Source organism: Camelus ferus, chromosome 7 (assembly GCF_009834535.1).
Source record: "Camelus ferus isolate YT-003-E chromosome 7, BCGSAC_Cfer_1.0, whole genome shotgun sequence".
NCBI classification, from domain to species: domain Eukaryota; kingdom Metazoa; phylum Chordata; class Mammalia; order Artiodactyla; family Camelidae; genus Camelus; species Camelus ferus.
In genome coordinates, this window is record NC_045702.1 from 45859287 (window position 1) to 45875136 (window position 15850).

The window sequence follows — 15850 nt, forward strand, 5'->3', positions numbered from 1 at the left end:
AATAGAGAATGGAAAAGCCAGGACTCAAATCTGGGTCACTGTGATTCCGAAGCTAAGACTATCAGCCGTTACTTGATGTTGCCTCCCAATCAAGGTCTGGTCTTTCCTCTTCTCTGTTTCTAATGAACATGTGGTCCCCAAAGAGCCATGAAAGTTAATAGCATCTCACTTTATGTCAGATATAGTCTGATCTGCTGAGCTGGGAACCAAGAACTTTTTAGCAAGGTCATGACCTAGGATATCTGTGCTATTTTATAGCATTTATAGTCCCTTACATTTATGATATCATGGACTGAATATAAATTAACAGACACAACATCATGGAGTTTTTCACTTCCCTTCCTTTTACGTCTTTCTTGTGGACATAACTGATTATAACAACATGTTGGAGTAGTATGAAAACTGTAGGTAGGGACTGGGAAGTTGTCCTTCTGCTGAAAGTCACCAGATCTTTGCAAAAGCTTTGTCTCTAAGGAGGGCTTGGCCCAAGATACTGCTTAATTCTTGGAGCTTGAGATTGATTTTGAAGCCAGTGGTTAAGAGTCTCCCATTTTCTTAATTTTTTTTTTTTTTTTTTTACCCAAGGAACATAGAGGCTGTGGATGTAGATGCACTTTGATAGGCTGGGTAGAAACAAGTCCTGCTTCCTATAAAAAGGTATGCAGAATTTATATGGAATCACAAAAGACCCAAAATTGCCAAAGCAATCCTGAGGAAAAAAAAAAAACAAAGCTGGAAGTATAATCCTCCCAGACTTCAGACAATACTACAAAACTATAACAATCAAAACAGTATAGTATTGGCACAAAAATAGACATATGGATCAATGGAACAGAATAGAGAGCCCAGAAATAAAACCACACACCTATGGTCAATTAGTCTTCAATAAAGGAGGCAAGAATATACAATGGAGGAAAGACAGTCTCTTTGGCAAGTGGTGTTGGGAAAGCTAGACAGCTGCATGCAAATCAATAAAGTTAGAACACTCCCTCACATCATACACAAAAATAAACTCAAAATGGCTTAAATACTTACACATCAGACAGAACACCACAAGTCTCCTAGAAGAGAACATAGACAAAATATTCTCTGACATAAATTGTAGCAATGTTTTCCTGGCTCAGTCTCCCAAGATAATAGAACTAACAGCAAAAATAAATAAATGGAACCTAATGAAACTTATAAGCTTCTGCACAGCCAAGGAAACCATAAAATGAAAAGACAACCTATAAAAATGGGAGAAAATATTTGCAAATGATGCAACTGACAAGGGCTTAATTTCCAGAATACACAAATAACTCAATACAAACTCAATAACTCATACAACTCAATAACAAAAAACCAACAACCCAATCAAAAAATGAGCAGAAGACCTAAATGGATATTTCTCACAGAAAACATACAGACAGCCAATAGGCACATGAAAAGATGCCCATATTGATAATTATGAGAGAAATGAAAATCAAAGCTACGAGTTATCACCTCACACCAGTCAGGTGTGAAATATGGAATCACCATTAAATGGCCACCATTAAAAAGTCCACAAATGATAAATGCTGGAGAGGGTGTGGAGAAAAGGGAACCCTCCTACACTGTTGGTGGGAATGTAATTTGGTGCAGCCACTATGGAAAATAGTATGGGGATTCCTTGAAAAACTAAAAATAGAGTTACCACATAATCCAGCAATCCCACTCCTGGCATATAGCCAGGGAAAACTCTAATTCGAAAAGATACATGCACCCCAGTGTTCTTAGAAGCACTATTTACAGTACCCAAGACATGGAAGCAACCTAAATATCCATGGACAGATGATTAGATAAAAATGTAGCATATATATATATGTGTTTATATATGTATACACACACACACAATGGAATATATACAATGGAACTCGGCCATAGAAAAGAATGAAGTAATGCCATTTGCAGCAACATGGATGAACCTAGAGATTATCATACCAAGTGAAGTAAGTCAGACAGAGAAAGACAAATATCATATGATATCATTTATGTGTAGAATCTAAAATAAGATACAAATGTACTTATTTACAAAACAGAAACAGACTCACAGACATAAAAAGCAAACTGATGGTTACCAAAGGGATAAGGATAGGGGGAGGATAAATTAGGTGTTTAGGATTAGCCGATACAAACTACTATATATATAAAGCAGATAACAAGGATTTACTGTATAGCACTGGAAACTATATTCAATATCTTATAATAGCCTATAATGAAAAAGAATATGTATACATGTATAACTGAATCACTATGCTATACACCAGAAGCTAACACAACATTGTAAATTAACTATACTTCTGCTTCTATCTCCTTCCCAACCCTAGTGTGACCCTGCCCTATGCACAGGGAGATGTATGCACCCCTGTCTCCGCAGAGAATCTCCAGTCCCCTTCTGGGTGGAGACTATCTCATCCATCTTTGATTCTCATACCCTCACCATAGTCAGAGGTGCTCAATAAACAGCTGTCAGATGAGTCAAGGTGTTCTTCTCCCAATATTATGAAACACCAGTTTGGAACAAGAAAAGTGGCTCGTTATAGATTGGTAATATAAATTTGGCCCCTTTCCAAACTTTTTAAAATGAAATTTATGAAGATCCTCCTCACCTCACAACCAGACTGTTATGGCTGAAATGTTTGTGTCTCCCCAAAATTCATATGTTGAAATCCTAACACCTAGTGGTATCTAGGAGGTGAGGCTTTTGGGAGGTGACTAGGTCATGAAGGTAGAGACCTCATGAATGGGATAGTGCCCTTAAAAAGAGGCCCCAGAGCGCTCTCTCTCCCCTTCTGCCATGTGAGGTCACAGCCTTCTTTGAACCAGGAAGCAGACCCTGATCTTTGAACCAGGAAGCCAGCACATTGATCTTGGACTTCCCAGCCTCCAGAACTGTGAGAAACAAATGTTTGCTCTTTAAGCCATCCAGTCTATAGTATTTTTCTTCAGCGACCTGAACTGGCTAAAGACACAACCCAATATTCCACTCAGATTGTTATCACCTCGATCCTGGTGTTTGGAGCCATCTGGGGGGACTAAGAAAGCAGAATACGGAGCCCACTAGGAAATACTATGATTCATGTATTATTTTCCCCCAGCCTTTTTATTTGGACCATCCTTTCTACAAACCAACCCTAGAGCAGTGTCTGCCAAAGTGCAGTCCCTATTGAAAATTACAGATTTCTTAGTCCTTTATTCAGTGATTCTGAGTCAGAAGTGAAGCCTAGAAATCTTTCCCCTAACTTTTCCCAGGTGATTCTGATGTGGGGCCAAGTATAAGAACTACTGTCCCACACATTGGTTCTAGGTGACCACTCATGCACCAACACACACACACACACACATACACACACACAGTGAGACATTGTTTCCTTCTGATTTAAACATGCTTACCTCCCCCTCCTTGGCCTCATATTCCCTTCTTGCCTCAATATCAATACCCACCCCGACCCACTTGGTTTGAGTCATCCTCCCGCCTGCCCTGGCTTGTTGGAACCTGGGAAGATCTGTGCATTTGGTAGCTTTTCTCACCCCTCTATTCTTCCCCCCGGGCTTCAGAAGCTCCTCATTCTGTCTTCTTGGTTCTCTAAAGCAACACAGGTCCTAAGCACCCCTCCTTCACCCCAAAGAGAGGAAAGCATTCAGACAGAGCCAATTAATGTCTTTACCAAAACTCCAGTGCAAAGCACAGGACTATAAGCAAGCCTTAAGCTAGCAGGGGGCAGAAAACTACCTCCTGCTCCTTCCTTCTGCTTCCTATGAGGCCCAAAGGGCCCCTCCCATTACTTTTCAGTAATTTAAACACAATCACAGTCTGATTTTTTTCATTACACAGGCAACACATGAATGTAATCTCATTGTAAAATAACACTGATAAGATAAAGCTGCAACACTATTTTTAGCACCCTCCCCAGAAGTAAGTTACAACAAATCAGTTTGGTGTACATTTTTCCATTTACATATATTAAGTTAAATAAGTGGTTCTCAAGGCAGGGAAAGGATTTTCCTCCCCGGGGACATTTGACAATATCTGGAGATATTTCTGGCCTGTCACAATGGGAAACTAATACTAGCATCCAGTGAGTAGAGGACAGTAGGTGCTGCTAAACACTGAGTAACGCACAGGACAGCCCCCACAACAAAGAGTTACCTGGCCCAAAATGACCATAGTGTCATGCTGACAAACCTGGAGTTAAACTACATGAAACTACCAATGTCCAACCAATTTTGACCTTCAAAAAGGCAATCTCATATGTTACAAACTGGAGCATGTGTATACACACACACACACACACACACACACACACACACACACACGTGGAAATACACAGTTCTGTTTGTGGCTGTTTTACATAAATGCATTAGACCACATGCCTTATTCTACAACTTTCTTTTTTTCCCCTTAACAATATGCCTAGAAGATTCTCCATGCCAGGAACCAGAGCTCCATCCGATTCCTTTCTAGTTGCTGTAGATACTTATTGCTGAGAAGGCTCCTTGTCCTTCAGCTGCTCCTCTTTGGAGGGATGTTGGATAGTTCCAGCTCTTCACTATTATAAACCACACTGCAATGAGCACTCTGACTCACTCCTGCTCCCCAAGTTGGTTAGGTCTCAAGTAGGACTGAGGCTGGGAGACACGGAGAACCTGAGAGGAAGGGGCTGACCTGCGATGGAGGACAGCGAGTCATGCTCCCTCCGACATCTGCTTCCTCCCCTGACCCTCCTCAAGGACTCGTTGCCACCAGCTCATGAAACTGCTTGCTTCCCGGCACAGCAGTGGCCATTTCATGCCATGAGCATTTACAGTGGAGCAGTGCGAATTCTGAAATTCCGTTTGTTAGACTTTCCACCCTGCTATTCTCATGGGGTGAGTAAAAGCTCAGGGAGTGATTTACACCCCTTGCCTGCCTTCCAGGCCTCTCCTGGAGCTGCTGGGAGTTTCTGTCACACCTCTCTGAAACCTACTCAAATGTCAACACATCACTCAGCAAAACATACCCCCATGTTTTCTAAGCATGCAATATCCTTATATCCAAAGAACCAGAGCCAGAAGAAAACCTTGCTTTTCCACAAATGGTTTAAGGGCATTAATTATCATAGAACACTACATGCAGACTGTTCAGAGACAAAAAGACACCCCTGCCCGTGTGTTTCAAGAGAATAGCATATTGTCATCTGAAAGAGTCATTTATTTCCACATAATTGGCTCTATAAAGGGCATCTTCTGGTGTCTGATTCCCTAAATAACTCGGGGCCTACAGTTGCCAGTGCTGACCCCCCAGGGGAAGAGCTGTAATTAATTGACTCATTTATGATTAATACATTCCAGCTTTCCTTGGCTGCCACTCTACTAGGAAAAAATTGGCCAGCCCTGTGGCTCTATTTCCAAGGGCCTAGTTCATTTAAAATAAATAAAGAAATCTGGATGACAAGCAAGAAGTTGGTTTTTAATGGAAGATCCTTGGAGACCGCACCTTTCCTGGGTGTCCTATAAATCTCAGAGGACCATCTGAGAGGGGGACTTTGCTCAGCTCTTAGCAGTAAGACTCTTAATACAGAGTAGTAGATGCTTGCTTTTCTTCCTGGTTTATTTAACCACTATGGTACCTCAAGGAGGTAGGAGGGGAAGAAGGCAGGAAATAGAGAGGTATGGAAAGGAAGAAAAGAAGACCCAATAAGTATTTTAAGGGGCTCTATCTTTCCACATAGTGTGAAGGCTACCTATCTTGGAACACACCAAACCAATGTGTTTGTTTGTTTTTTTTAAGTCCAACCAATATGTTTTAGTGAGCAAAGACTATGATGTAACATAAGCTGTAAACACTTTTTCCTGGTTATTTGTGAATATCCTATTATTATGTTCTTTAATTGCTCTTATTTGAGCTCAAATTCAAAAAAGAGTAACTCAGTAACTTGGGAACCCAAACACAGTTCTTAATTCATCTAACACCATTTTTTAAGCAAGGCTAGATACCAGGCACGCCTTCATTTTACCTTTTTCCCCCCTGTTTCTCTATCAAAACCAAATTGTCCTCTATACCCTATTCTTTCAGACTTGCTAGACAATTGAATCCACATTCAGATAATTGTGCTGCTCACACCTCCAGAGGACGAATTATGTTTACCAGTTTCTAGTTATAGTAATCCAAGGGGGTATACATTGGTGTCCTTAACAGAGTTCCCTGGCAAATCCTCTATTACTATCCTATTATTATATTTCCAAAGTCATCATTCTGTCCCCCTCCTAACTCTGACTTTCTCAGGTCTATGATGACTGGGATGGACTTTTAGCTTTTACGCATTTCTTTACACATCCTGGACAATCCCAGTGTGATCTTAGGATCTCCAGAAACAGCAGAGGGATTCTTCTATGTAAAGATTATAGCTTGACCCTCCTAGAATAATGACAACCTCCAAATGAACAGTACTTCATGTATCAGTTGATACCTACAGTTATCCAGCGATGAAAATGTCTGTAAGGTAGGGGGAGGAGGCAGTTGTTGTCATTCACAACCTGCTTCAAGAAGCATACTTAGATGTATTATTATTTACATTTTATAGATAAGAAAATTGAGGGTCATAGGTAAGTATCCACCTTCATGCAACTCAAGCAATGACACAAATGCTCACAGACCACCAGATTATAATTCTTTCTTGTCAATAATGATTCAGTTGAAAAAAAAAAAAAAAGAGGTGCAGCTTGAGGAATGAGGGATGTAAGGAGGTAAGGCATGAACTGCACTTCAGAGTATGAAGTTTCAAATTGATGATAATGTTCTGGGAACCCATACAGTTGGGCTCTGAGGGTTCTTGGGTACTCACCTTGGCAGGATCCCCAACACTCATGGTTTTAAAGACCTGTGCTCCTAACAGATGCCCCAAACCCTTCACACAGCCACTGTTACCTTTCTATAGCAGAAGCTCACAAACTTAGGCTGTATGTGAGGATCACCCGGGGAGCTTTTAACAAATACAAATGTCCAGTTTCCAGGAGATTCTGATTCAGTCAGTCTGGAGTAGGGCCCTGACATCAGTGTTAGTTAAAAGCCCCTCGAGGAATTCTCATGGTCAGTTAGGGCTCAGAAGCATTGGCCTATAGGCATTCTTGGCCCACAGTTGCCATTAATGTGGGTCAGGAATTCTACTCTCTCTTGTTTGCCTCTTCTGGAGCCTACTCTCTCAACTTCCCTCTGATGATTCCTTCAATGAAGACCTTCCAAAATTACCTTCTCCAGGTTCTTTCCAATTAATAATTATGAGCTTTTTCACAGCAAGTGAGGATCAGCGAGAAGCTATGGGCAAAGGGAAATATTGCATTCTTACCTATTATTGAAAATGTAGTTAGCACCCACAACGTGCTGAAAGGATTAGATTTTGCGATTGTCTTATCTGGTTTTCAGCTGCTATGAGCACAGTTAGTCACAGGGTTTTATATTCCTTTATTTAACTGCCTGTGAAGTTAATAGGCAGATGCAGTGCTGGAGTTGAGCTGGTTCAACTCTGAATTCAATATACAGCTTCTAAAGAAAAGAGCAGTTGTTGCTTCCAAGATTGCAAAAAATCCAATTAAGTATCACTTTCCCCTGCTGTTAGATAGACTTAAACCCTGGGAGTAATATGAATGACACCACATTAACATCCAGGACAATCACCATGCCCCTTTTACTAAAATCACACCCCAGCTACTAATTAAACAAAAAGTGCAAGAATTTTAATGCAACCCCCCGGCTTTTAGTTGTCAAACAAAATACCATGAGAGGCAGGGGGTGATGAGGGCCAGATAATAAATTTAAAAAGAAAAATGTATCATTATTCTGTTTTCTTTTTCAAAGACGAAGCATTCAAGGTCAGCAAAACAGATTACACAGATATTTTCCTAAAAGATATGTCCTTTGGGATCCACTGCCCTGGCCTGTGTGCCCCTCCGTGTGTTCTCCACTGTAATTAAGATATATGTTCTTGTCTGGACTTTGGGAGTTGCTGACAGACAGCTCAGCTGCCAACAAAGTGTAAATTGCCAAAGGCAGATGCTCAGTGTTAGAAGGTGCCCCAGGCAATGCCAGGCAGTGCAGCTACACCTGGGACATAGGCAGACTACAAAGCAAGATGTTCTATTAAACAGTTTCAAGACACATAAAAACTAGCATTTGATTTAGATTGCTGTTTTTCTTTTAAAGATTAAGATGAAAGGGTATTCCCAAGACTGAGCAATTTCAACTGGTTCTTGCCACTTTCCCCTCCAACTCCTAATAGTCAACCCCTCACACCTCATCTGGCAACTCTTTTCTCCTCAGACTGACTTAGAATGGGCCTGGTTCTGTTCCTGTTCCAAAGCATGAGCCTGACTCATCACGTTGAGAGTAAAAGAAGATAAGGTGGCAGTAATGGGTTGAAATATATTCCCCAAAATTCATATACTGAAGCCCTAAACCCAGTACCTCAGAAAGTGACTACACTCAGAGATAGGGCGTTTAAAGAAGTGATTACATTAAAGTGAAGCCATTAGATTGGGCCGTAATCCAATCTGACTGGCGTCCTATAAAAAGGGGAAATTTGAACACAAAAGAGACATCAGGGATCCGTGCACACAGAGAAAAACCCACATGAGGACACAGCAAGAAGACTGCCACCTGGAAGCCAAGGAGAGAGGCATCAGGAGAAACCAAACTTGTTGACACCTTAAACTTGGACTTCCAGCTTCCAGAACTGTGAGAAAATTAATTCCTGCTGTTTAATCTATCCAGTTTGTGATATTTTGTTACCACAGCCCTAGCAAACTAATACCGTGGCCCCTCTATTGATGTAATAGAACTTTGTATTGACATACAAATTGGAGGTAGTCTTTTTTGTTGTCAAGGAAGACCGAGTGAGCCCTCTCTACCTAGCCATTCCATACTATGCAAAGAGCATTGAGCTCTAGCTTCCGTCCCAAGGAGAAACTTCAAGAGCGATGAAGGAGGGTTTAACATCAGCTGTGAGGAGAGCTGATATTCCCACAGTGACCTCTTGAGCCACACCTGCTCATAAACATAGTAAGGAGTCCCAGCCAGCCTTGGAAAGTGTTCTTGGGTGTTTGCTAGACTCTGAAGGATTCAAACTCAATTACAAATGTGACAGCTATTTCACGGATAAAGGCAATGCTCCTTTTAGGCTATGGGAGGATGGAAGGTATCCTATAATCCTCTTCTCACCAGTGGTTAAAAGTGAGATACAGCTGACTGTTTCTGAGACTCGAAGTCCCCTCAGGAGAGCCTGTTGTCATTCCTAAAAGTCAAGAACAGCTGGGGGAGTGGGCGGCTGCAGCCCAGTGCTGTGGAGGACTGGCCCCCAGCGCATACATGACCAGGGGTCCTGAAGGAGGAGTCTCTTGGAGATCTCTTGCACACAAATTCATCCAGACCCTACCTCCAGAAGGGGGTCTCTTACTTCAGACCCTAAAGTCACTTATGAAACACTACACATTTCTTACAAAATTTTATTATCTCATAGGGCAAAGCCACAAGTGATAAGAAGCACCATCTGACTCAAACTTGTCTATATTTATCAACCAGAAAATATGTGCCAGTCAAATGTAAGTTCTAGGGGCCTCTGCTTCAGTGCTGGAGTGGGGGCAGTGAGGGAGTAGTGGGTTGGGGGTGTGTAGGGGGTGGTCCTATACCAACCAGCCTGAATGAGGCACACACAGCTCACCAGAGTCATCACCATATTTAATATCCCAAAGTATTGTTTCATCAGATTTGCACAAAAGTTCTCTGACTTCCCAGAAGGAACTTCTTTGGTGCTACAAGTCACAAGACAGAATTCACCAGGTTCACAGCTGGGCCAGCTTCCTGCCATTAATGGTCCCAAGGGGTCTCTCAAATAATCTACCTACTCCACTTGTCAAGGGACTTCTTTAAAGAATTTCTACTGCTTAGAGTTTTCTACATTAAATCATATTAAAACATAAGCTGGCCTCATTTTGTTCTATAATCTGTCTCCTCACTTTCCTCTGGGTTTCTATTATAGCATTAAACAGTATTATTCTTAGTTTTGACCGATCTTCAATTTTTCATCATTTCTAAACTTCAGTATTCAGTTTCTGGGCTCCACTTTACTGGCTACCCCTTAGACAAGAGGAAAATGGACCTTTGACTGCAGCAGAGGTCCTATTTGAAGGATCCTTGAAGATTACCTTACAAGGTCATTTTGTGCTATGTATATTCACACACCCACAGATAAGGATATGTGCTCCATCTGCCAACTCTGCATACAAGATTTCCTCAAAACAGAATCCCATTGTAGTATTTTCCCATGAGGAAAAGTGCTTTCTTCCTTGCCTTCTTGGAAATCAATTCTTCTGAGAACAAAACTTGGGGAGACCTGAATTCTTTGAAACACTTTTTTCCTGGTTTATAATTTTTTATCAAGTTCTCTGTGTTTGCTTGTTGATTCTCCACTACTTCAAATTTTATCATTGCTGTCATAGAGTATGGCAGCAGCAAAGAGAAATCTCTCTGCAAACTGTCACACTGACGTATCTCATCACCTACATGATTGGATATACTCTTATTTCCCAAGCATCCTGACAAATTTCTCAAAATTGAATGGCTTTTCTTAGCAGATATGTTGACACTTGGTTTTTAAGAATATCTGTCCCTTGTTCTCCCCAGTAAACCATCTTCCTTCCCAGACCAAGCTGCAGCATCCAATGCATACCTTGTCAGTGTAAGTAGATATATATAATTATTTTCCTGAACTTTACCATTCCATTTATCTCAAATATGCAAAATCTTCACTCTACTTTTCCTAAACATTTCCTAGTTGTGATAATTCAGGTAAATGGTAAGATTTATCTCACTTGAACGTAACAAAAAAGCCAATAAGAGAAGTCCCATTATGATCATTCTATATTAAGTAACTGAGGGTTCAAAAAAGGGAATTCACTTTTTGAGGGTAGGGAAGCCAGAATCCAAACCCAGACAGAGGTATCAAAGCCAGCATTCTTTACTTCTGGCTTGAATACCATGACTGGGGAGGGCGAGATGTTTAAGTGATCAGATCAATCAACCATTAAAATAAGCTTAGGGATCATCGATTGTACCAAATATGCTGATGAGGGATGTTGAGGGCAGGGGAGTATATATGCTTGGGTGGGAAAGGCTATGTGCAAACTTTCTGCGTTTTCTGCTCAGTTCTGCTGTGAACCTGAAATTGCTTTAAAAAAATAAAGTCTATTAATAAAAATAAGTAAATAAGCTTAGAAATTGTCCAAACACCCAACACAATATCTACTCAAGGCGGCCCAAGGGAAGTGTAACTGGATAATAACTGGACAAAGAAGCTGAAACTCAGTAATTTTACTGTGCTCTGAGAGGAAAGAATATACTGACAAAAAAGACGGTTGTTACACCTATTTGTTATCTATAACAAGAATCCCAATAGAAAACATTATCAGCATGTAGCCAGCTCTACCCAGGGAAGAGACTCCCCAGGCCTAGATCCACAAGGGCTTATGAACACTAGCACGGCAAGCAGACACCAAAGTGGAGGGGGGTGCAGGCAGACGCCTCCAGACCAGCAAGGAGCCCTTCACACCACACCTGACCATCCAAGCACCACCCTAGAGACAGGCAGGGCTGCTCCTGGGGGAGTGAAATCCTCCTCAGGAAACCACAGCCAGGAGTGGTTGGATGAGTACCCCAGGTGCTGGGGAAAGCATTTGGCACATGTTTTCTCATTTAATCACCTCAACAACCCTATGAAGCATTTTTATCCCCAAACTGGAGTGTACCTACCTAAGTTCACACAGATAAGAAATGGCTGTAACTCTGTACTTGAGGTAAATGTACTGACTTTTTGTAGTTGGTTATGTGTGTGTGTGTGTGTGTGTGTATCTGTAGGCAAGGAAATAGAGAATTAATTCTGTGCCCCAAATCTGCTTGTTTGAGAGAATTCTGCAGTATTCGAGAAACACAGCCCCGATGAAAGGATATGCGCACCAAATTAACAGCGGTTTTCCCTGCGTTGTAGGATTTCAGGTGAATTTTATTTCCTTCTGTTTTCATATATCATGTTTTCTGTCTTTGCATAATGAGCATAATGAGCCTCGGTAGGGGGAAACAAGAAATGTAAAAATAATGTTTCATTAAAAGTTTAGTGCCATTGGTACGACTTTCATATTCAGGTACTGCCCACTGTTTCTTGCCCACAACTCCAGTTTTGCTGCTCAGGCTTATAAGTCCTATGCTGCTCCACATAACTGCACATGGATCTCTGCAGAATTGAGCACAGAGCCCAGGGCTCTATTTCTCAAACAGTTTAAGGTTCTCTCAAACAAAGAGATTTGGGGACTCGGGATTATTCATTTCTTTGCCTATAGATACACACACACACACACACACACACACACACACACAAAAGAAAAAATCAGTACATTTCAAAATGCCTTACTCAATAGGATTGCTTCATTCTGAAGCCCAAGCACTCACTAAGAGCGTGGATTCGGAAGTCAGAACTCTTGTTGGAATCCAAGCAGTCTGAACTTGGGCAAATTTCCATCTCTGTGCCTCAGTCCCCTAAAATGTAAAGTGAGGTTGATAAGAAAAGCTATCCCAGGGTACAGAGATTATCTGCACTGAGTTTAGTAGGTTTCAGCGCTTATTCTTCCACTCGACAGTGGAAGATCTGGGATACGCCTCAGCCTTTCTAAGCTTCAGATTCCTCGTCAATAAAAGTGGAATAATAACAAACCTGTCCCTCTCACCTTAGTGTAAGCATCAACTGAGACAGAGTACTAAAACTCTAAAGGGCTGTGCAAATGTCAGTTATTATTTTTACAAAAGTTCTTATTTCCTTCTTTCACCTCTGTTCCATTCACCCTCCCTCCCCAACCCTTGACTGTATGGGAGCCAAGAACAGGATTGTGCTGTGTGCACTTTGAGGAAAGCAAAGAGGCCTAGAGCCTTTAACTCCCCTCATCACTGTCAAAACAAAGGAATGACTTTGGTAGCATTTAAACCCCATGATGTGTGTTGAGCCCCAGGAACCTGACAAGGCACAGCCATCTAGTCACACCTCTGAGGTGACTGCTGAACTTTGTGGACCGTAAATAGAAACCCACATTGTTCTGCCCAGAGAAGCCATGCTACCAGAGTAGACATGGGTATAACTCCACATAACACTTGAGATTTTTTAAATGTCACATTTCTACAACTCTCTAAATCAAGTATAAACCACCCTGAACACACCCACTGGGTATTGGCAGGAATCCAAGCTTGGTCATAATAGCAATGCCCTTCTCCCCTCAGAGTTGTACAAAATTCTCTGACTAGCAGGGCACCCAATGTAAAGATCATAGCTCAGCTCAAGGTAGCTTCTGCTCCCTAAAGCTGCAGTTAAGCCCTAGACCTTCCAGGTGGTGGGACATAAGACCACAGACTCAGTATTGTAAAGAGTCTTTTTCTGAAAGTGGCTGTGCAAAAAGGTAAGAAGATCAGGAGCCGTCACAACCAGAGGCAGGGCAACCACCACACCCAGTTCCTTAACAGAGCAAAATTACAGATTTTCTCTTACATCCTAGTACCAGGCTAACAGCTGCTGAAGAACTGCCTTGTGGTCAGCAGAAGAGTGGCTTGGCCACTCAGGCGAGAGGAAGGTGACATGATACTCGGGGGAGGGGAGGAGGTGCTTTCTAGCTGTACCTCTACAACAGGGCTAGTCGTAAGTGGGGGCTGATAGAATGTATTTGAAAGAGGATACAGTGTTTGTCCAGTAAAATGTTTGGGACCTACCATTCTATTGAGGCTAACATTATCTTGATCATTTAAAGTAACATAAGGGGATTGAGCAAATAAAAATTCTCCCACAGCAATTCCTGACTAAACTTCATAATGTGTCCCCAGATTCATGACAGCATAATTAAGTTGTTCCAAAACAGAGATTTAAGTTATGTTCTGGTTTCCTGTTTCCCCTGACTTGCTTTCCCACCAGCCATCTTCCCTAAGCAAACTACAGATCAGACTGTTACTTTCCTACTTAAAACCCACCAATGACCTTTCATACAGTTAGAATAAAATCCAAATCCTTTCCATGAGGGGGTCACTATTAACTCTCTGAGTGTGTCTCCTATTGTTCTCTTCCCCCAAACCTCATTCACTGTGTTCAGACACTCCAGCCTCCTTGCTGTCCCTACAACACCCAGGCATGTGCTGCCTCAGGGCCTTTGGACTTGCCTAGAATTTTCTCCCCCCAGATATCTGTGTGGTTTCTACTTTACTTCAGTCAGGTCTTTAATCAAATGTCACCTTCTCAGTGAAGACTTTCCTCAACACCCTTTCTAACATATCAACCCTCCCTGCCAACACACACATACATGCACGCATGTACTTCCTAACCCACTTCTATACTTTATTTTTCTGCAAGGTATTTATCACTGACTGACATACTGACTATATATTTTACTTATTAATCTTTTTTATTGTCTATTTTTTTTACTATTGTATCCTCAGTACCTAGCATATAGTAGATGTTTAACAAATATTTATTGAATGAATGAGTGGATGGATGAATGAATGACTTCATGTGACTACCTTCTCATCATCCAGGCCTTAATTCAAATGTCACTTCCTCTAAAAGGTCTTCCCAACCATGCCTAGGTTAAAATGCCCAACATACCCACATACACTATTTTATATTCTTTCTAGCACTTAGTACCTGGATTATCTTATTTGTTTGCTTATAGATTTATAGTCTGCATCTCAGCCCTAGAATGGGAGCTTCCTGAGGACAGAGGTTCTGTCTGTCTTGTTTACAGCTATATCCTTGGCACCCAGAATAATTCTGTATATGTTGTTGTGGAATGCTCGATAAATAACAGATGAATAAATGAATGGAAAAGGAAGGGGAAAAGATCTGGGCAGCTTAACAAATTGACATTCTGAATGAAGTTGTTGGATGTAAACAAATATATTTTTAGAGGAACTAAACTTCCCAGTCACATTTCAGTTATACTTACAGCAAATTTACATATTAGGAAACCAAAGGTTCCCCCTCCATGGGCTCCATTCTCCTAAAAAGTAGACTTCAGTAATTAGACTAGATGTGGAGTGACAGGCCCTTCTGGTTTAAACAAAATTTTAAAAACCTTCATGGATCTTATATTCTAGCAAAGAAGATGGACAGTAAGCAAATAATTACATGTGTGGTGAATATTTGCATGGGGCTTATAAGCATATAACATAGAGTTCAGTTGGGTTGGGAGGCAGGTGTGGTGTGAAAGACTTCCATTTGAAAGAGATATTTTAAATATCTGTGCTGATACCTGAAGTGACTGGTAAAGGGAGATCATAGAAGAAGGTTGGGGAAAGACTATTGCCAGCATAGGGGACAAAATGCAAAGCCATGGGGTAGGAGAAAGCCATCCATGATAGATTCAGAGGGCAGCAGGTGCAGCAGGAGAGGTAAACAGGGCCAGGTCATGCAGAGCCTGGTCAGTTATGACAAGGATTTGGGATGTTATCCTATGTGCAACAGGAAATCTCTGGAGAGGTTTAAATAGAGGAATGTCATTAAAAGATTATCTACCTGCAGGAGAGGTTGAGAATGGATGGGAAGAGGGTGACATTGAGGTCAGCAGACCAGTTGGGAGGCTGAGGAAATGATCTAGGAGCAGGAAAACCCTAGACCAATGTTGCAGCAACAGGGTAGAAAGAAACAGGGAGACTCAAGAGATATTTCAGAAGAAGGATGAACAAAACTTGGTGATTGATGGATGATAAACAGAACAAAGGGGCAAAGAAGACTTGACATTTCTTCCTTGTGCAACATGGTGGGTGTTGTTATTAATGAGA